This window comes from Panthera tigris, chromosome A1 (genome assembly GCF_018350195.1).
Source record: "Panthera tigris isolate Pti1 chromosome A1, P.tigris_Pti1_mat1.1, whole genome shotgun sequence".
Classification (NCBI taxonomy): Eukaryota; Metazoa; Chordata; class Mammalia; order Carnivora; family Felidae; genus Panthera; species Panthera tigris.
The window spans coordinates 16,393,015-16,401,667 of record NC_056660.1 but is presented as its reverse complement, the minus strand read 5'-3'; the positions used below and the strand labels follow the sequence as shown (position 1 = coordinate 16,401,667).

General features: G+C 37.8%; 1 non-coding gene across 1 annotated transcript; it reads right to left on the bottom strand.

Moving 5' to 3' along the window:
* Positions 1-201: 201 nt before the first annotated feature.
* On the bottom strand, positions 202-336 carry LOC122232366. Its single transcript, XR_006209734.1, has one exon. It is a non-coding gene; the product is annotated as a small nucleolar RNA SNORA52 (small nucleolar RNA).
* Positions 337-8,653: the final 8,317 nt, after the last annotated feature.

The following is an 8,653-nucleotide window of genomic DNA, read 5'->3' as shown; positions in this document are numbered from 1 at the left end:
CACAAGGGAGATGGAAAATATGCTCCTGGTTGTGAAAGTACTTTTTAAAAACCTAAAAAAACTATATAAATGTTATAAACTTTGAGTTCATGACATTGGGAGTACAGGTGTGAAAAGTTGAGCGATGGTGTGTCGAGAAAGAAGAGGTAGATGGAAGTAGAAAATCATTTCTTCTCTCCCATCCCCACCCCCACCCCCACTGAGTGACGAGATGCCACCCTGACACAAACCTACTGAAGATTCACTCACTTCTCTGGGTGAAGCTTCTAGAGCGCGCCGGTCCACAGGCGAAGCCCGGCAGACTGCAGGCTGACCGGCAGGGATTAGGATGGACCACATTTCTTCTTTTACAGGAGGAAGTTGAGATACTATCTAAAGTTCTTGAATCACTTTAAGTATTCAGGTTATTTAAAAATTTATACGTAATAATCAAGAGACTATGCATATTTATTTTTCTAAGCTTATTTATTTATTTTGAGAGAGAGAGAGAGCACAGGAAAGGGGCAGAGAGAGAGGGAGAGAGATTATCGCAAGCAGGTTCTGTGTATCCTGAGGCAGGGCTCAATCCCCTGAACCGCGAGATCATGACCTGAGCCAAAATCAAAAGTTGAATGCTTAACCGACTGAGCCACCCAGGCGCCCCAAGATTATGTATATTTTAAAAAGACATTGGGAGAATAGATGCCTGTAGGGGATAATGTGAATATTTTTCTCACTAAATAATAAAGACAGCTAAAGAATTATAAATCAAGAATTAGTGGTTTAAATACATTACTTGGGGCTATTGGGTTTACAATCAAGAGTACTAAAATAGAAATAGTCAAAGAAGTTTTCTCTAAGGGAGAAAAGCTGTAACTTTGCATTTTAGCTCTATGTTTGTGTTCACATGTTACTTGATTATAATTTGAAATATCTCTTAAACAATGGATTTCATTTACCTTTAAGTCTGTCTCAGTAGTTACCTTATTTAAATGCCCGTTGGGGTCATTAAGTTTGTACTGCGAAGAGAGTTCTAATAGCAATGAAAAAAGAGTACTTTAGTCAATCTATAACAATTTTTTCTTTCCAAACAACTTGGCCCAATTTTTGTAACCTTGGGTGCTGAATGAATACTTATTAAACGTTGCAATTGAACTTGTTGCGTTTAATGAGAGACCCCTTCTTTACTCACTTAGCCCGGCTTGACTTCCTGCCACCCGCACTCCAGAAGTCAGTGAGATAACCAATGCTCAGGCACTTAAGAAGTCTTAGCAAACCGCTAACCCTCAGTTAGCCCTCAAATTAAGGGTGAGCAATTCAACTCAGAGTGGACAGCGTCTGAGAGCCCACTGAAGGGGATGTAGCAATAATCCTTGCAGTTATTCTCTAATCTTTGCTGGCAGAGGCTTTAGAGATCATTCAGAGAGTTCATTATGCAAATGGAACTGTCTGCATCTACTGACAATGAGGCTGAACTGGACAGACCCCGGGCATAAATATCTACTGGGTATACTCTCCCACATGCAAGGAGACACTAGGACACACCATCTTTGATCTGGATATATTTATCCTGCAATTAATAAAGGGCAAGAAAGTTCATCTTGAAGGTGAGTCACAGATAACTTAGAAAATTGGACAGAATCAAAAAGCCGTGAGTCTTCTTTATTATATCCAGTCTTTAATGAACGTTGGAACTTTTCGGAAGTTCTGAAATACTGTTCTCTATTAAACAAACACACACACAATTAGTACACAAACACACACACATACACATCCAAACTCATCAAACACTCAATTCAATGATATACATATATTTGTACACATATTTGAGTTAATATATATGCATATGTATATGTGCTATATATGTATGTGTGAGAGGGGTGTGTGTGTGTGTGTGTGTGTGTACGTGAGTGTGTACCCAGAGAGAGAGAAAGAGTGAGAACACAGCACCCAGCAGCTTTGTGATGTGGGGCAAGTTACTTAAAGATGTAATTTTCCTCATTATACAATGAAACTGATTAAAATGCCATCCTTAAAGGGTTGATCATAATGTTCTTGAAGGACTTGCATTAGATGATTCAGTGTAACGTTAAGATTTTTTTCTTAGACTTCCTAAAAAAATTTTAAAGGGTTCATTCTTTTACTTCGGGCACTACTTTGAGATACTTGAAATGTCACTTGATTAAGAAATCTGCAATCACTTTACAAGTTCTCTGAATACAATTTTGTGGGAACAAAACTTTGTGTGAACAGAGGCACATTGAGCTGGGCCCTACCACCCTTAAAGCCATGCAACATCACCACTGTATGCCCAGTCCCCACGGGTTCGGCAGCCTTACGTCACGGTCAGCAGTAGTTACTAAAGATCTTACTTGTGCCAAGAAAGATTCAACGGGACTCTCTGCAAGACTGCCTGGAACCTTTCCATTCTTCATGTTACCTTAGCTTGAGAGATAAAGAGGAAGACATAAATTAAATGTTAATTGAAACGAGATGGAGGGGTGCCTGGGCGGCTCAGTTGGTTAAGCGTCCAGCTTCAGCTCAGGTCATGATCTCACAGTCCGTGAGTTCGAGCCCTGCGTCGGGCTCTGTGCTGACGGCTCGGAGCCTGGAGCCTGCTTCGGATTCTGTGGCTCCCTCTCTCTCTGTCCCTCCCCCGCTCATGCTCTGTCTCTGTTTCTCTCTCTAAAAATAAGCATTAAAAAAAATTAAAAACTAAAACGGGATGACCAAAACAAAACAAAAAACAAAAAAACCCGAGATGATGTTGGTGTTCATTAATTTGAATTGGCAACTAAATATTTGCCATAAAAAATACATATTTACTTTACAATAATAGTTGGCTGACATGGTAAAACTTGTGGCCTGCATAGTTGGTGGTAGTATAAACTGATCAATATATCTGAAATGCAGCGGCAAGTTATTGAAAGACTTACATATGCTCATTCACTTTGATAGTGCATTGACACTTTCAGGAATTTATCTTAGAAAAATAAATTATGTATTAGAGAGTTGTGTACCAATAGTCATAATATTGTTTTAAAATTTTCACGTAAATGCCTTTAATTGCAGTAAAAGGCTAAGTAAATCATAATATGCCATAAATATAATGGATAATGAAATACATATATGCATATGATACATATATATATATAATGTGGGAAAATTTTATTGTATAATGTAAGTAAAAGAAAAGGACATAGAAATACTAATTCTCATATCCCGTCATCTCACACACACACACACACACACACGCACATATGGGAAGATAGAAATCGGCTTTAAATATTAATGGTAGATTAATGGCTGTTTTTATTTTCTCATGTTCACTCTTTTTTCCATGTATTATACAATGAACATATATCACTTTTGCAATCAGAAAAATAACATTATTCTATAAAATAACCATTTAAAACCTAATGCCATTCTGCAGTGTTTTGTTTTTGTTTGCTTATTTCCAACATGAAATATCCTTTTAAGCAGAATGAAACAGGAAATGTTTGCTTTGAGCTGAGAATGCACATATTAAAGTAACTGAAAGCATGCAGTTTTCAAAAGCTATTGACACAAATTCAGAAATTTGTCCATCTTATCCTTTTAGCCAGTTTTTGTGGGTGTTTTTTTTGAGAAGATTCAGAAATTAAATGACCTTTTCTAACTAAACACACGCAGATGTAGTCAGAGGTAATGATGGTATTATGTAAGCTCAGTATGAGCAATAAACCTTAAAACGTGTATTCTACCAACTAGCAATTTTCCCAATCAGCTTTTTATTTTGCCGTGCCACCACCTTCTAAAGCCCTAATCATGGAGGTGGTTCTGGAGAAAGAGCTGTGTTCCGTCTGAGCTCAGTGGGTAATGAATGTGTAAGGACTAAATGTGCTTTTTGCTCTCTGTAGCACAGTGTGCTTTTCCTGTTTTGCAGCCATTTTCTCCAATTCAATGCAAATTCTTGTAATTTCCCCCAGAAATAAATGCTATTAAATGTCCTATTTCTCTTTCATATATCAGAAACTTTCTACCCTGCCATCCGCTGGATTTTTGTCAAAATTAAAAATCTACACCATAAGCCAGAGACAGACAGATCCCAAGTAGCCAAAGTTGTCAGCTAGGAATAAACGAAGCTTCCAACATGAAGCACATAATTAGTGATGACAAGTAGACATTTCTGTGTGATGGGCATCGCCGTTTTCATCTCTCCTGCTGTACCTGGCTGGTTTCATGTTAAGTCTGAATACATGGCTCATAAGTTCTCTCACACACACAGACGCGTGCACGCACACACACACACACACCAAAAACCTAATTAAAACCTGTACTATTATCCTTAATTTTAATCCTCTTTGATTTATGATGGCTTTATTCAAACTCCATATACAGCAGCAGAAAACAGGCTTCGTGGATAAAGGACTATTACTTGGCTGAACTCTATTTCATACTGAGTGAAAATTGCACAATGATTACTGGAGGCCATTGAAAATGCCTTGGGAAATTTTTTTTTAGATAGTATGAATCTATATTAGCCTAGGTGTTAATTAATTAATAGGTAGAGAAAGTCAAAGAAAAGCAAATCGAGAAACTGGTCCTAAATTAGAAATATTTTTATAGTTATTTTAAAATGCTTGTCAATCTTTAAGAATGAATACAGCATGGTGTATTCCACTTGGGAAAAGATCACACAGGAATATACACAGAACATGCAAGGCCAGATCTGGCATCCCTGTGGTGATCAATCTCTCTAGGATATTGCCAACCAACGTATAATCGATTTAGAGGTCACAATCCGGTTAGAAAGTACAAAATCCTATGCAATAAAACCTAGTCGTGTGATAGTGCGTGGTTCATGCTGCTCATTTCAAAGGGCATTAAAATGAATGAATTAAGGGAGACTTTTAAAACATTTGTATAAACTCATTTAATTCTTCTAACCCTGTGTTACTGATGAGAACGCCAAGACATAGAAGTCAAGCGACTTAAGTGGCCTCACACAGATGGAAAAAGGCAGCGCTCAGCCTTAAAACCAGGCAATCCAGCTCCAGAGGCCGTTCCCCTCATTCCTACACCGTATCACCTCCTTTGCACGGCCGGATGGCTTTGCCAGTGCCTTCGGGACAAGCAATTCCTCCAAGGTTTTCAAAGCTCATGTCTGGGATTCTACCAGGGATGATCTGCTTTGGTCTGTTCTGTGTGAAACTGTTTGAAAAAGAGAAGGGCGTACAACGTATTTTCTGAAAAGTACGACATGTGATAAGCCCAAAGGCCCTCAGGATCTCCTCCGTGTCAACACTGCAGGCATTCATTTGCACTGCAGATAGCTGTTTAGAGGTACCATTCAATAAAGACATTTGACTGATGCTAGGGAAGCGGTAGGGATGGAGAGTAGTGGAAGAATCCAAGACACCTTTTTATGATGCGTTCTTTGTCCTTGCGATTGTTTCGGTAACTTTTTATAGGGGGGTGGTTGAGATATTTAAGGTCAGGCAAACTGAGGGAAGTTGGAAGACAGTTGTATTTACTGGCTCTGAAGCCAAACGTCAGGCACAAGGTAGTGGGCCTGGGCTATGTCTCCCACTGGAAGCCGACATGAATTTCTATGAAGAGAAAACAAGGCAAGACACTGTCTACTACATCCTTTTAGGTCTGCTCTTTGATTTTCATTCTCACTCCTTGAGGTCTTTTAGGTTTGGGCATACTTCCCAGGGTGTACGTTGGGCTGCATGAAGGATTTCTGAGTCTCTAGCTCGTGTGCATTCAAAGGAAATGTCTCTCACATTTGTGATGTACGCTGAGATATTTAGATGAACTCTAGTTCCAGACACTAGTCTGGTTTCCCAGTAAGATTTTACTTAATATACGGCATTCTTTGTCTAACAACCGTGTCTGAAGGAGGGTCATTAGATTTGTCATCGTAAATGCTGAGTTGGACAAGCCACAGATCTGTTCAATTGACTGTACACAGAATGACTGTTCATTTTGCCCAGAAAGTTTTTAAAAAGCCGATTTCAAAATAGCCTGTTTTATAAATGCATATAAACAGAACTGTAAACTCACATTTTCACAGATGTAATTTTTTTCCTGTCCCAGAGTTTCTTAAATAAAGCACTGTTTTAATATATAACATAAGACTAAGTTATTTCTTTCATTTCACTGATGTTTCTCTTAACGTGCCTAATTTGCTTCTAAAGGATGGATTGTAGTTAATGTTTATTAATGTTTTATTAATGTAGTTATTAATTATAAACACAAGGATGTTTATAATTTTGAATTAGCGCTATTTTGTCCAGACTTGTATTTCTGAAGGTATACTAGTAAAAGGGATCAGGCCAGTACTTGAGAATATTCAGATGATAAAAAATAAAGTGTCCTAAAAAACAAAAATAAATAAATAAAAATAAAGTGTCCTATAACTACAGATAATGACAGCTTGATAAACCACAAAGATGAAGAATCAAAACATGGTGTATGGACAAGGTAGAAAAGTTACCACAGAAAAACATGAATTCAATATTGTGTTGGCCAAATTCGTATAACTGTAAGTCATAAAATAACATGAACAAAGACAACACAGGCAGTTGTTCTCAAGGCATGCCTGTGCAATGTTGAAAAAGAAAGTGGGAAATCTTACTTAATTCAAAGTATCAATATTTTCATCAGGCACAGAGAGGAAGGATACCATGAAGCACCTGCATAAATATAGAAACTTTAAACAAAGCACCACTGTAGCAAAAGTTAAAGCACAAAGATGTGTGTAACTCCTCCCGTCACATTATTTCGTGAATACAACTTGCCAACGACAAAAAAGATTATGCCAGCCACGTTTGTTAAGCTGCACAACAGCTTTTAAAACTCTTAATATACAGTGGTTATAGTAATCATCTGATTAGCACTTCTATTGACAGTATTCTTAGCCTGCCTTGCTTATTATGGCAAGTGCTGCCATTAGAATTGCATTAAAATAATAGCTATCTATTTGTAGGAACTGTGTAATGATGCTCAGACTACTGGAAGATGGTAACAGCCCTATTGGCTCTTGACCAAGATAGATCACAATACATGCTGATAACCTGATTCTCCGTTCTTGGTTTTTTTCTGCAGAATGCATTCAAATGCTCAGACAGAGCAAAGAATCAGTTCTCGGGCACCACTGACAAATGAAGTCTTTATCCCAAGCAAATTTTCCATATTATCAATGTATAATTTTGATTATTTTCCGTACAAACCCTTGTGTTGAGGGCTGACTTTATTTTGAGGGGGGAGGGGCAGAGAGAGAGAGAGAGAGAGACAGAGAGAGAGAGAATGAATCCTTAGCAGGCTCCCTGCTGTCAGCATGGAGCCCAATGCAGGACTTAATCCTATGGGAATTGTGAGATCATTAGCTGAGCTGAAATCAAGAGTCAAACGCTTAACTGACTAAGCCACCTAGGCACCCCAATGTATAATTTTTAAAGCCCAGATATTTGTTTTGAAATTATATTTATTTTTTTTAAAATCTTTCTAAAATAAATTCCATATTTCTATGAGTTTTGTTTGTTACTATACTACCTCACAGTACAGAGAGACCTTTAGAAGGTACTTATCTGAAGTAAAATAAAACACTTTCAGCCAGATTTGAGGGCGTTTGTGTATTTACAAGTAAAATAGTTGATAATAATGATAACTCTGAACCATCAGGAAAATATTGAATTATCTTGCATGCAGCCTTCTTAGGAGTCATAAAATATGCAATGCATATTAAAAAGGCAAATGTATTTTTGTTAGTCTTTCAGATTTTTTCCTTTCTTCTCTCTTTCTCTGCTGATAGATATTCAGTAATCACTGCACATTGTTGACAGAGTACCAGCACCTAATAGTACCTACCATCATTTCTAGTCTTTGGTTTCTATCCTTCTCTGGGACAGAAAATAAGATAACTGAGGTGATATGATCACCAATTGGCCAAAGTCTTTCCCATAGGCTAAATTATACAAACTAAAGAACATTATTAACTTTGTTTCCACTCTCAGTGATCTTTTTGTTACTTTTAGGATTTTAGGAATGTTCCAGGAGGCTGAGGCAAGAGGAAGCTTGCAATAGTTAAAGTCACAATTGTTAACTCAGGGCACGGCAATGTCTCCACTTCAGATAGGATGCTATTTATATAAGTGAAGATGCACATTATAAAGCCATATGGATGTATGCTTGAAAATACACCTAAAAATATTGATTCTTAGAAGGAGAAATACATAGATTGGCATGATGGTAACGTGAGTTTAAATGTCAGGATGAGAATCGAAACATTCTTAAGGGGCTAAGTACTTGCGTAGCCAGAGCAACTGTTCCAGGTCTCTTGCGCAGGAAAGAGCTAAGAATCCTTTTGAGAAATTAAATAGAAGCACCAAATTGCAAAATAAAGCATGCTATGATTGTCAAAACAGATAACCTGTACCAAAATATAACATGCTACAAAACCATCTAACCTCAGAAATTTTAACAGCTATTCTTTGAGATTCGTGTTTTCTAAAGACCAGAGATAAAAACTGAATGGACCCCTGTGTTACCAAGATAAGACCACTGTCTTTCCCTTCTTTCTGCCCACCTCCCTGCAACTCAGCTGGCTCTGACCTTCCAAACCTACACCACACTTACAAATTTCCACATTATAAAGACCCTGTGACTAACCCCAATCCCCAAACCC